We start from the raw sequence: 12,904 nt of genomic DNA, 5'->3' as shown, positions 1-12,904 counted from the left end.
TTGTTACATCCTGAAGGCAACTAAGAAGGTTTATAGAATGGTCTAGGAGAATAGTGCTCAAGGTATAAATTAAACGGGCAGATTCAGGGATGGAAAGAAGTGTGGAATTTTAAAAGCAAGTTAGTAGGTTGTAAGACACAGGTTGGAGAGACCTACTGGATTTACAGAGCAAGAAACAAAGTGGGAGGCACATAAAAGAGAGACCCATCCATCACTCAAGAAATAGGAAGAAAAGCAAAAGAGAAGTTAGTTGTTCTTTTGCATCCTTGGCAGTGAAAGTAAGGAGTCTTAAAAACTGGCGATTCGTTTCATATATGATATTATACATGTTTCAATGCCATTCTCCCAAATCATCCAACCCTCTCCCTCTCCTACAGAGTCCAAAAGACTGTTCTATACATCTGTGTCTCTTTTGCTGTCTCACATACAGGGTTATTGTTACCATCTTTCTAAATTCCATATATATGCGTTAGTATACTGTATTGGTGTTTTTCTTTCTGGCTTACTTCACTCTGTATAATAGGCTCCAGTTTCATCCACCTCATTAGAACTGATTCAAATGTATTATTTTTCATGGCTGAGTAATACTCCAACTGGACCAGGCTGTGTACCCTGCATTAACCACATGTTACTTTTATTGTATTGCATATAATCTTTTGAAATTTCTACCTTATATTTCCTATGGTTTTCTCATACTAAGTTCCTGACTTTTCTACTCAATCCTCTTCTCCCTTAAATTACAGAGGTGAATTTCCTTGGAGAAGTCTACGATTGGAAAGGGGGAAAAAATTCCATTTGGACATTAGCCCTAATATAATACATAAAACTAGTGGTGAAAATTCATGATATTCTTTTACATGTTTAGTCTATTTGCCTTTTGCAACTTGATGAATTCCTGTGCTTCAGTTCAGTTCAGTTGCTCAGTCGTATCTGACTCTTTGTGACCCCATGGAATGCAGCACGCCAGGCTTCCCTGTCCATCACCAACTCCTGGAGCTTGCTCAAACTCATGACCATCAAGTTGGTGATGCCATTCAACCATCTCATTCTCTGTCATCCCCTTCTCTTCCTGCCTTCAATCTTTTCCAGCATCAGGGCCTTTCCCAATGAGTCAGTTCTTTGCATCGGGTAGTCAAGTATTAGTTTCAGCTTCAGCATCAGTCCTTCCAATGAATATTCAGGACTGATCTCCTTTAGGATTGGCTGGTTGGATCTCCTTGCAGTCCAAGGGACTCTCAAGAGTCTTCTCCAACACCACAGTTCAAAAGCATCAATTCTTCAGTGCTCAGTTTTCTTTATAGTCCAACTCTCACCATGATTACCAGAAAAACCATAGCTTTGACTAGACGGACCTTTGTTGGCAAAATAATGTCTTTGCTTTTTAATAAGCTGTTTAGGTTGGTCATAACTTTACTTCCAAGGAGAAAGTGTCTTTTAATTTAATGGCTGCAGTCACCACCTGCAGTGATTTTGGAGCCCCAGAAAATAAAGTCTGTCATTGTTTCCACTGTTTCCCCGTCTATTTGCCATTAAGTGATGGGACCAGATGCCATGATCTTCGTTTTCTGAATGTTGAGCTTTAAGCCAACTTTTTCACTCTCCTATTTCACTTTCATCAAGAGGCTCTTTAGTTCTTCAATTTCTTTCATAAGGGTGGCATCATCTGCATATGTGAGGTTACTGACATTTCTCCCGGCAATCTTGATTCCAGCTTGTGTTTCATCCAGCCCAGCATTTCTAATAATGTACTCTGCATAGAAGTTCAATAAGCAGGGTGACAATATACAACCTTGACGTACTCCTTTTCCTATTTGGAACCAGTCTGTTGTTCCATGTCCAGTTCCAACTGTTGCTTCTTGACCTGCATACAGAGTTCTCAGGAGGCAGGAAAGGTGGTCTGTTATTCCCATCTCTTGAAGAATTCTCCAAAGTTTTTTGTGATCCACACAGTCCTATGTTTGGAGCATGTGAATACATTTCTCTTAACATAGTAGATACAAGTGGCAAAAAGACATCATAAAATTGTACTTAGAAAACAAAAAGAGAGAAAATATGTCAACAAAATAGAAAATGACCTATTACCCCTATTAAAGAAAGTCTGGCTCCTGAGCGCTAGCTCTTACTCTTTCTTTGAAGAGGTAAATCCTAAAATTAAGACATTTAACTTGGGAAATATCTTATCCTACTTAAAATTTTGATGAAATCAAAACTACAATGAGATATCACCTCACACCAACCAGAATGGCTATCCTAAAAGAATCCAGAAGCAATATATACTGGAGAGGGTGTGGAAAGAAGGGAATCCTCCAACACTGTTGATGGGAATGTAAACTGGTTCAGCAGCCATTATGAAGCAAAATATGGAGATTCCTTAAAAAACTAAAAATAGAGCTATCGTATGACCCTGCAATCTCACTTTTGGGTCTATATCCAGATAAAAACATGATCTAAAAGAATACATGCACCTCAGTGTTCATTGTAGCACTGTTTACAGTAACAGAAGCAACCTAAATGTCCATCAATAGAGAAATGGATAAAAAAGATGTGGTACATATATACAATGCACTATTATTCAGCCATTAAAAATGAAATAATACCACTTGCAGCAACATGGATGGATCTAGAGATTGTCAAACTGAGTGAAATAAGTCAGACAGAGAAGGAGAAATATCATATGACATCCCCTATATGTGGAATCTAAAAAACAAAGGATACAAATGAACTTGCAAAACAGAAAGAGACTCACAGACTTAGGGAACAAATTTATGGTTGCCAGGGGGGAAGAATGAGGGGAAGGGATACTTAGTGACTTTTGATGGACATGTATACACTTATATTTAAAATGTATAAGCAACAAGGACCAATTGGATAGCCTATGGAACTCTGCTCAATGTTATGTGCAGCCTGGACAGGAGAGGAGTTTGGAGGAGAATGGATACATGTATATGTATGACTGAATTCCTTCACTGTCCACCTGAAACTATCACAACATTGTTAATAGGCTATAACCCAATACAAAATAAAAAGTTTTTTTAAAAAGTTGCTGAGCAGAAAGAAAGATATGAGCTTCCTAGTTCGTATTGGAAGTTAGCACCATCTTGACTGCAAACCTGCAAAACATTTTATTTAAAAGAAACTTGACATCTAATTCAATTATGTATACTGATTTAAAAATACTAGTAAATATCATATTACCATGAGAGGGGAAACAGTGTCAGTCATAAGAATACAAAACTGGTTCAACAATAGAAATACATTTTTGCAATTGTTTTTACTACATTAGAATAGGAAGTAGGAAAATTATTAATAAAATAAGCCATATATTTATAATATATAATCATTTTAACCCACATTGGAGCACTCAAACCAGTGACTCAAATTTTAACGTGCAGAGGAAACACTTAGGGATCCTGTCGAAATGTTGGTTCTAGTTCAGTAAGTTTGAGGAGGAACTGACATCCTGCATTCTAACAAGGTACCACCAACAGCTTTAGTTCAAGGACCCCGGGTCTGGAAAATTTCTTTCCGATAGAGGGCGCAACAGTCTCAGATAAAATTACTTCTGTAACAACTAAATTATCTAGTTAAGTCCTATTCTCCGGTAAGAGTAAAAACAGACCAAAACTGGAAATTAATCTCTGACGTTTGAGATCTTCAGCCCAAGGTACTTCGCAATGGGGCTATTGATGCCTAAGTGTAAACTTCTTCATATCCACTGATGAAAATAAATTTCTCGATTTCCAAGTTTGGAACGCTGTCTTCTTGCTCAATCTGCAGTCTAATCATGGCCAACACGGCTCAGAGAACAAAACACGCTAAAAAAAAAAAAAAAATTAGCTTGAGATCGTGTGTTTTTCTTTTGTTAAATTCTGTCATCCTTGTCTCTTCTTTCCTGCTTTTTACATATTAATAATACTGCAAAGTGAAACCCAGGGCAAAAAGGCTCGTCAATTTGGTGACGGACTTTCTGTGCGGAATCTCGAGCTGCTGAATGAGCCCAGGCTTTGTCTTTTCCTCCTTACGCAGCCACCCTGAGTGTTGCCAAACCGGAGGAGTAGAAAAAGAACAGCACTAATACTAATAGCAAATAGTTGTGAAATAGATTTACTTTCTTTTTGAGCAAATAGCAAATAGTTGTGAAATAGGTTTACTTTCTTTTTGAGCAAGGAAAAAGTTCAAAATTGGAGGTGCCGGGGATTGAACCCGGGGCCTCGTGCATGCTAAGCACGCGCTCTACCACTGAGCTACACCCCCTACCCGAAAACGAACTCTCGGGAATATATTCAAGACAGAAAACAGTTTTGGGTCAGTTTTACAAGAATTAACATTAAGCTAAAGTCTACTGTGTCAAATTTTACTAATTTCCAAAAACCTTAAAACTAGAACCTAAATATAGGTCCTATATCATGCTTTGCTAAAAGAAGAGTAAATTGCATTCTAGACGGAGAGCCCCCGTTGGTGGTTCTGGACCTTTTTGCTTCTGTCTGTCTGGCCCTGCCGCAGTTAGAAGAGCCTGATGAAATACTTTCTCTCTTTTCTTCACTTTCTCTTTTCTTCACTTTCTCTTCCCTAGATGCTTTAAAGGACTGCCAGAAAGTCACAAAGTATATAATGAGGTGGAAAGCAACCAAATTAGCTCCAGAAGAGAGAAGATGGAAGGACAAATGGAGAGCCGTTTGCTTCGGCCGCCGAGAGAGGGGGCTCCTTGGTTACGATCGCACCCCCTTAGGGGTAGAATAGAAGGCCATTAAAGAAGGTTAATGTGATGCGCATTAACCCTCGGTTAAAAACTCTTCGCGCTGCTGGACTAGTTCACTCACCGCATCATTCTCACAGGCTCTGAGCCTCTCGCGTCCAGCCCCATAAACCAACAGAGCCTCAGTTAACATTGGGAAAGTTGCTTAAACGGGCAAAAGACACAATAAGGTATTGAGGTAAATACTTCTCCAGTCAGAGATGAAAAGGAGGTTGATAACAATATCAAATAATGAACTCAGTTCAAGATGTTAGAAATAAACAAAATAAGCCAAAAAGAATGAAGGGTTGATAAAGACAAACGAGAAAATTAGTTTGTTTTTTTTTTTTAAGTAGAACTAGTTAAAGAAAAAAACTGGATATTCGAAAAGTCGACAAAGTTCTAACCATTGTAATCAAGAAAAGGAAAAAAAAGTGCAGACACACAAAACTAGAACTGATGGGAGGAAATATCTATCAAATAACTATCAAACAGAAAAACTTTTTAAAAATCATAAAGACACAACTCAGCAAATGACTTGAAAACTTTAGATAAAGTGGATTTTATAAATGCACTATAACCTAGATAGCATATTGAAAAGCAGAGACATTACTTTGCCAACAAAGGTCCGTCTAGTCAAGGCTATGGTTTTTCCAGTGGTCATATATGGATGTGAGAGTTGGACTGTGAAGAAAGCTGAGCACCAAAGAATTGATGCTTTTGAACTGTGGTGTTGGAGAAGACCCTTGGACTGCAAGGAGATCTAACCAGTCCATTCTAAAGGAGATCAGTCCTGGGTGTTCATTGGAAGGACTGATGCTAAAGCTGAAACTCTAGTACTTTGGGCACCTCATGCGAAGAGTTGACTCATTGGAAAAGACTGATGTTGGGAGGGATTGGGGGCAGGAGGAGAAGGGGACGACAGAGGATGAGATGGCTGGATGGCATCACTGACTCGATGGACATGAGTTTGAGTAAACTCTGGGAGTTGGTGATGCACAGGAAGGCGTGGCATGCTGTGATTCATGGGGTCACAAAGAGTCGGACATGACTGAGCGACTGAACTGAACTGATACCCAAATTACTTCTTGTAGAGTAAGAAAGTCTAAACATGTCATTACTATAGAAAAACAGTTGAACAGGCAACTCCCCAAAAAGGGAACCAAGCACAAGTACTTTCACAAAGAAATTTTACCAATATCAGAAAATCATGATGCTACTTAAAATTTTCAAAGCATAGAGAAAGAAGGAGCTCTTCCAATTCATTTTATGAGTACGATGTTCATCACAAACTTTTTCAGTTTGCACAGAAAATGACAAATATAGTCTAATTTCACATAATACAGAATGTCCAAGTGGGGTTTATTCCAGAAATACAAAGATCACTCATTATCAAGGAAGACATTAACAAAGATTCTCTCCTCTACCAATCTCTACTCAGAATTCCCTTAACTCTTTTCCAAACAGAACTTGACTTTTGGATTTCTGTTTTCTTCTCTGTGTTGTTCACTTTTAGCAAGAATCCTGTTAGGCTGGTTTGGCTAGAATCCTCTATTTGCATATCTGGTTACCCTTCATATCTAATTGTGTTTCTTATCCTCTACCATCCCCTAGGTAATGTCTGATCACCTTGGACTGCTTTCAGCAGGAATCCTGTTTGGTTGGTTTAGCCAGAATTCTGCCTTACCTCGGATGTTTCCTCTTAGTAATTTTCTATCTACTGACCCTCAACCCACCCTCCCCTGGTCATTAGCTATAAATTCCCACTTGCCTATGCTGTATTTGAAATTGATTCTATTTCTGTACTGAGGCCTTTCCCCCATCACAATATTCCTGAATGAAATCATTTTTACCTCTTATCTACTGTCCAGCTCTGGTTTATCTTTGACAATATTAATATAATCCATCAAATTAATAAAAGTAAGGAGAAAAACCATACATGATCATCTCCATAGTTGCACAATAGGCATTGACAAAAGTCAACATATATTCAACACTGTAGAGGATTGAATAATGTCCGGAAAAAATTCATGTCCACTTGGAACCTGAAAATGTGACCTTATTTAGAAATAGTGTCTTTAAAGATATAATTGGTTTAAAAGACTTCATATTGGATTAGGGTGAGTTCCTAAATCCAATGACTGATGTCCTTACAAGAGGAGAACATGCAGAGACAGAGATACAGAGGGATCAAGGTCGTATGACGATGGAGGCAGAGATTAGAGTGATGCAGCTACAATCCAAGGATTGCCAGGAGCCACCAGAAACTAAGATGAGGCATTATTTGAAAGGAGATACAGATGTAAGGTAATCTGGTTAATTACAAACTCAGAAATAAATTAAACACACACACACACACAACTCAGAAGCATGGCAGCAGGAAGAACTCTATGAATGTGTTCATCAGAGAAATTGTGGAAATTTTATAAATTATCTGGAAATGGTTCTAAGGGCATATGTCATATTAAGAAAGGTTAATTCAAGAAAATGTACTAAAGTTCAGTAATAACAATGAGAATCTGTGTCATTTGAATCACAATCTACTCCCTCCCTCTCTCTTCCCAGGCTAGGCTGACAGAAACTCTACTCCAAACCATACAGCCAAGGAAACAAAGTTCCCCCTCCCCCAACCCATTTCCATTTGGAGAGCTCTAGTATCTTTCCTCCATTTCTAATCATACCCTCAGCTCCTTCTTGCAGAGACTAAGTTCTGGGAAAGTGCAGCTAAGAGGTGAGGGCTCTCATCTTTCCACTCATGGAACACGGATTCTATTTTATCGTAGGGCCCCTTCATGGCCATCATGAGACCGAGGTTCCAGGCCAGGAGAGAGCTGCCAAGAAGACCTAAGGCTGTTGCCTGTTGCCCAGCACCCAGCTACTGTAACAGGAGTGTTACTCAGAAAAAAGTATGCTACTGTCTGCCCCAGCTGAAAAGCTGAAGGGACTCCTTCAAGTTGAAGCAAGAAGCTGATGAACAGCAATACAAAACTGAACAAAAATATAGCACTCCTTGGTAAAGGAAAACAGATAAATATAGAATCCTGTAAAATTGTAATGTAATATGCTACACTATGCTATGCTAAGTCACTTCAGTCGTGTCCGACTCTGTGTGACCCCATAGACGGCAGCCCACCAGGCTCCCGCGTTCCTGGGATTCTCCAGGCAAGAACACTGGAGTGGGTTGCCATTTCCTTCTCCAATGCATGAAAGTGAAAAGTGCAAGTCAAGTCGCTCAGTCATCTTTAAATCTGGTATAGAATTTAAAAATCATAAAACTTAATTATAACTCTAAGTTAATGATTACACCATATAAAAGATATTTTGTGTCATCAGTAATGAAGTAGGAGAGGGCAAAGATTATTACAACTTTTAGAGGTTTTACGTAATTGTATTGATAACCACAAACAGCTCTAGAATATACACAAAGGGAAATGAGAAGGAAATCAAAGCATGTCTATCTTAATCAGTTGCAGCAGCTATAACAGAATCCTCATGTATTCTAAAATAAGCCCCTCTCATTCTAATAAACATTAAATCTATTGAAAATCAGGAATGAGAATAGAAGTCAAAATAATTTGGTTGAGGAGAGAGAGAAATTATTGATGCCATGTGCTGTTTTTGGTACGAGGTAGCTGTCTTCAACCAAAAAAAAAAAGAGAGAGAGAGACAGAAAATATTCATAGGTGGTAAGAGTTCTGTTGCCTTTTGAATTTTCTGGTTAAAAACTGAAAGGAGATTCTGACTTAAATCCCAAGAGGTCCTCTTGAGGCTTTTGCCCTGAAGAATGATTTAAAGTGGGGAACTGCTTTTAATACACTAGGTCCCTCTCACTTCACTGTCCCAGAGACCAAGCAGTCATATTTACTTAGAACCAATGGTTCTTCTCACGTTGGGACAGTTGTTTGTCTCAGCAGTTTTTGTAAGGTCTGAAAAGACATGGATCATGTGAGCAAGAACCTACCAATGTGGAAATTCTAAAAAAGAATCCAAAAAAGATGGAGACCAGAGGAGGCAGTTGTCTAGGCTGACTGCTAAGCTTTTCAGAGGCAGGCGGTCTGGTGAGGTCAGATATGTGTGTATTCAAAAGCTGATGAAGCAGACTGAGATCACCAGAGTTATCTATTGATATGACTGTATTAATGAGTCTCCTATGATCCCTCTCTCAGGTAGAGAAAGGGGGCCTATATCCCTACTTCTATATGCTGACTAATGTTCCCCCTAGACAACTCTGATTTGTTGATGGTCTATATCTTCAAAAATTCAAGGTATACTGTGCTGGAGACGTAGCAACTTCTTAACACTCTGTAAAGGAAGCTACCCCTTTGCCAATATATACTCAGATGACTGCATTAATAGTTCTAATGTGAGGATCTTTGCTAAAGATTTAGGAGGTAACAAATATGCCAGCAAATTTGGAAAACTCAGCAGTGGCCACAGGACTGGAAAAGGTCAATTTTTATTCCAATCCCAAAGAAAGGCAATGCCAAAGAATGCTCAAACTACCGCACAATTGCACTCATCTCACACGCTAGTAAAGTAATGCTCAAAATTCTCCAAGCCAGGCTTCAGCAATACGTGAATCGCGAATTTCCAGTTGTTCAAGCTAGTTTTAGAAAAGGCAGAGGAATCAGAGAACAAATTGCCAACATCCGCTGGATCATGGAAAAAGCAAGAGAGTTCCAGAAAAACATCTATTTCTGCTTTATTGACTATGCCAAAGCCTTTGACTGTGTGGATTACAATAAACTGGAAAATTCTGAAAGAGATGGGAATACCAGACCACCTGACCTGCCTCTTGAGAAACCTGTATGCAGGTCAGGAAGCAACAGTTAGAACTGGACATGGAACAACAGACTGGTTCCAAATAGGAAAAGGAGTACGTCAAGGCTATATATTGTCACCCTGCTTATTTAGCTTATATGCAGAGTACATCATGAGAAACGCTGGGCTGGAAGAAGCACAAGCTGGAATCAAGATTGCTGGGAGAAATATCAATAACCTCAGATATGCAGATGACACCACCCTTATGGCGGAAAGTGAAGAGGAACTACAAAGCCTCTTGATGAAGGTGAAAGAGGAGAGTGAAGAAGTTGGCTTAAAACTCAACATTCAGAAAACGAAGATCATGGCATCCAGTCCCATCACTTCATGGGAAATAGATGGGGAAACAGTGGAAACAGTGTCAGACTTTATTTTGGGGGGCTCCAAAATCACTGCAGATGGTGACTGCAGCCATGAAATTAAAAGACACTTACTCCTTGGAAGAAAAGTTATGATCAACCTAGATAGCATATTAAAAAGCAGAGACATTACTTTGCCAACAAAGGTCCGTCTAGTCAAGGCTATGGTTTTTCCTGTGGTCATGTATGGATGTGAGAGTTGGACTGTGAAGAAGGCTGAGCGCCGAAGAATTGATGCTTTTGAACTGTGGTGTTGGAGAAGACTCTTGAGAGTCCCTTGGACTGCAAGGAGATCCAACCAGTCCATTCTGAAGGAGATCAGCCCTGGGATTTCTTTGGAAGGAATGATGCTAAAGCTGAAACTCCAGTACTTTGGGCACCTCATGTGATGAGTTGACTCATTGGAAAAGACTCTGATGCTGGGAGGGATTGGGGGCAGGAGGAGAAGGGGACGACAGAGGATGAGATGGCTGGATGGCATCACTGACTCGATGGACGTGAGTCTGAGTGAACTCCGGGAGTTGGTGATGGACAGGGAGGTCTGGCGTGCTGCGATTCATGGGGTCGCAAAGAGTCGGACATGACTGAGTGAACTGAAATGAACTGAACTGATCTATACTGAGAGTACATATAATCTCGGCTTTTTGTGATTTTGGAATGCTATAATATAGAAACATGGAGATTTTTTATTTGTCTTGGCAACCTCAATTAAAAATTGGAAAATATTGGGAGTTCCCTGGCTGCCTAGTGGTTAGGATTCTAGACTTTCACTGCCATGGCCTGGATTCAATCCCTAGTCAAGGAACTGAAAGAAGGCATGGCCATCTCCTCAAGAAATGAAAATGCTAATGATTTCTTAGAGGAAAAATAGTTCAGTTATGAATACTGACTGGAGAAGGAAATGGCAACCCACTGCAGTACTCTTGCCTGGAAAATCTCGTGGCTGGAGGAGCGTGGTAGGCTACAGTCCATGGGGTTGCAAAGAGTCGGACACAACTGAGGGACTTCATTTCACTTCACTTCACTTCATGAATACTGAATCCTACTTTAAAGGCAGAATTTTGAAGCTAAAGAAAAATGCCAAGAAACATGATTTTAAGAATCTAGAAGGACATGTTAAAAAACAACAATCTACCATTACAGGGAAATTTTGGCCATCTCAGAACTCATACATAGCAACGGATTTTGGTGTCCCCAAGATGACCATTTGGTGGCACCTAAGTCATTCTCCAGAACTTTGATGCTTACATCATGTACAGGAAAGCATTTACAAGGGCAAGGACAAATTCCTCCAAACTCTTCAAAGTTATTATTAGGAATACCTAGCAAGAAGCTCTTTGGGTAGCTGAATCTTTGCTATCTGTATTTATCATACCTCCCCTCCCAAAAAAGAAAAAAAGAAAACTAAAGTTATGGCAAGGCTTCAGTCCTTTATCTCAAAGGCTGTTTGGATATTTACAAATAAATTTCATTCAGTTGTCCAAAGTTTTAAAAAATTAAATGTTTCACATTCTACTTCGTCAGGTAAAAAGGGCAGAACTTATTTAACACAATAAGAACTCTATCTAGACATGAAGCTTATATTATAATTTAAAAGTTACTCAGGAGCAATGAGTTAAAGAAGCGCATATAAAAACAGAAGGAGAGAGCAGGGAAAGAAGGGGAGGCTGCAATGGGGTAAGAGTGGTAGCGAAAAACAAAGGAAAGCGTTCCTTCCTCTCCTCAAATCTATTCCTTGACCCAGCAACAGCCCAGAAAACGAAGGGATCTAAAGAAAATTTACTGTGGACTTCACATTTGCTCTTATTTTTTCTGCTTTCTGTGTTTCTTGCTCTTAGATGATACTGCGAAATGTAACTATTGTAATTGGACTTGTTAATTTGGTACCTCGCTTGTTTTTCGGTTTCCGCAGTCCATATCTTTTGCCAGCTGACTCAGCTACCCACGGTGGTGTTAAGGCCCTAGGGCAAAAATGGGTCCATATTAAAAACAAAATGGTTCTTGTTTTTTGTGTGACTTAAAAGACCTGAACGAGAACAAAATAACCAGAAAAGAAGACAGGCGGTGGACGTTCTTAGCAAACGAGGATGAGGATGCGTCTAATGCTGTTAGAACCCAAAACCAATTCCGCACCTCCCCAAGAAAACTGGAGGTGCCGGGGATTGAACCCGGGGCCTCGTGCATGCTAAGCACGCGCTCTACCACTGAGCTACACCCCCTCCCGCCATGGTGTCTTCAGAATTATTCCTATGACCCGTCAATACATCTTCCGCAAAAGAAACTTTACGTCATGAAATTCAGTTTTTGAACTTTCTCTACTGAATACTGTCTTGTAACTAGGCTATAAGAACGAAAACTAAATATTATACCGAAAGTCCCGTCTGGTCCCGAGCTCTCTCACTACGGGTCACCCTCTCGGACACCAGCTCGACGGCCATGCCTGGGGCGAATGGGGAGCTCCTGACTGGCCGCCCCCAGGGAGAGGTCTGGGATAAGACCTCTGCTTAAATAGGTTGCCAGAAAACCGAAAGTATAAAGCCGGAGGATAAAAAGAAGCCCTAAAAGGAGCCATAGGGATTTAGGTCCAGGTAGGAGAGAAGACTAGGCCCGCGTCTGTCGCTTCCCTCATTCGGGTAAGCTCGCGCGTCAAGACTCAGAGTCAGGGACACTCTTGGCGGCTGCGTCTCCCGGGCTTTCAACCTCGGGTCTCGAGAACCACCGAGACGTGCGTGTGGAAGAGGAGAGAAAGAAACCGAGCAGCCTTAGAGCGCCCCCTGTCGGAACTGAACGGTACCCAGAAGGAAGGCGTTTTAAGGCTTAGGCTTGATCCGCAAAATCATTTAACCGTATAAACCCTTCAGGAGCCTGCAGTAGTTAGACCCCTTGACCTCCGAGGGGCAACCCTCAGGCGCTTCCCGCTGTTCTCTGACTTTGGGTACCAGGGTCAACCCAGAAATGAGTATTGGGAGCAAATCCTAAATCATTTTCC

General features: G+C 40.4%; 1 long non-coding RNA gene and 2 other non-coding genes across 3 annotated transcripts; all 3 read right to left on the bottom strand.

The window, feature by feature from the left end:
• Positions 1-2,280: 2,280 nt before the first annotated feature.
• On the bottom strand, positions 2,281-12,671 carry LOC109576653 (uncharacterized). The gene is made up of 3 exons (XR_002183424.2): positions 12,285-12,671; positions 11,803-11,876; positions 2,281-3,815 (listed from the first exon to the last, which is right to left on the bottom strand). It is a non-coding gene; the product is annotated as an uncharacterized lncRNA (long non-coding RNA).
• On the bottom strand, positions 4,183-4,254 carry TRNAA-AGC (transfer RNA alanine (anticodon AGC)). The gene has a single exon. It is a non-coding gene; the product is annotated as a tRNA-Ala (tRNA).
• Positions 12,063-12,134, bottom strand: TRNAA-AGC (transfer RNA alanine (anticodon AGC)). The gene has a single exon. It is a non-coding gene; the product is annotated as a tRNA-Ala (tRNA).
• Positions 12,672-12,904: the final 233 nt, after the last annotated feature.

The sequence above is a fragment of the Bos indicus genome, chromosome 23, assembly GCF_029378745.1.
Source record: "Bos indicus isolate NIAB-ARS_2022 breed Sahiwal x Tharparkar chromosome 23, NIAB-ARS_B.indTharparkar_mat_pri_1.0, whole genome shotgun sequence".
In the NCBI taxonomy this organism is placed as follows: Eukaryota; Metazoa; Chordata; class Mammalia; order Artiodactyla; family Bovidae; genus Bos; species Bos indicus.
The sequence above is the reverse complement of the archived record's forward strand: the minus strand, read 5'-3'. Positions and strand labels throughout refer to the sequence as shown.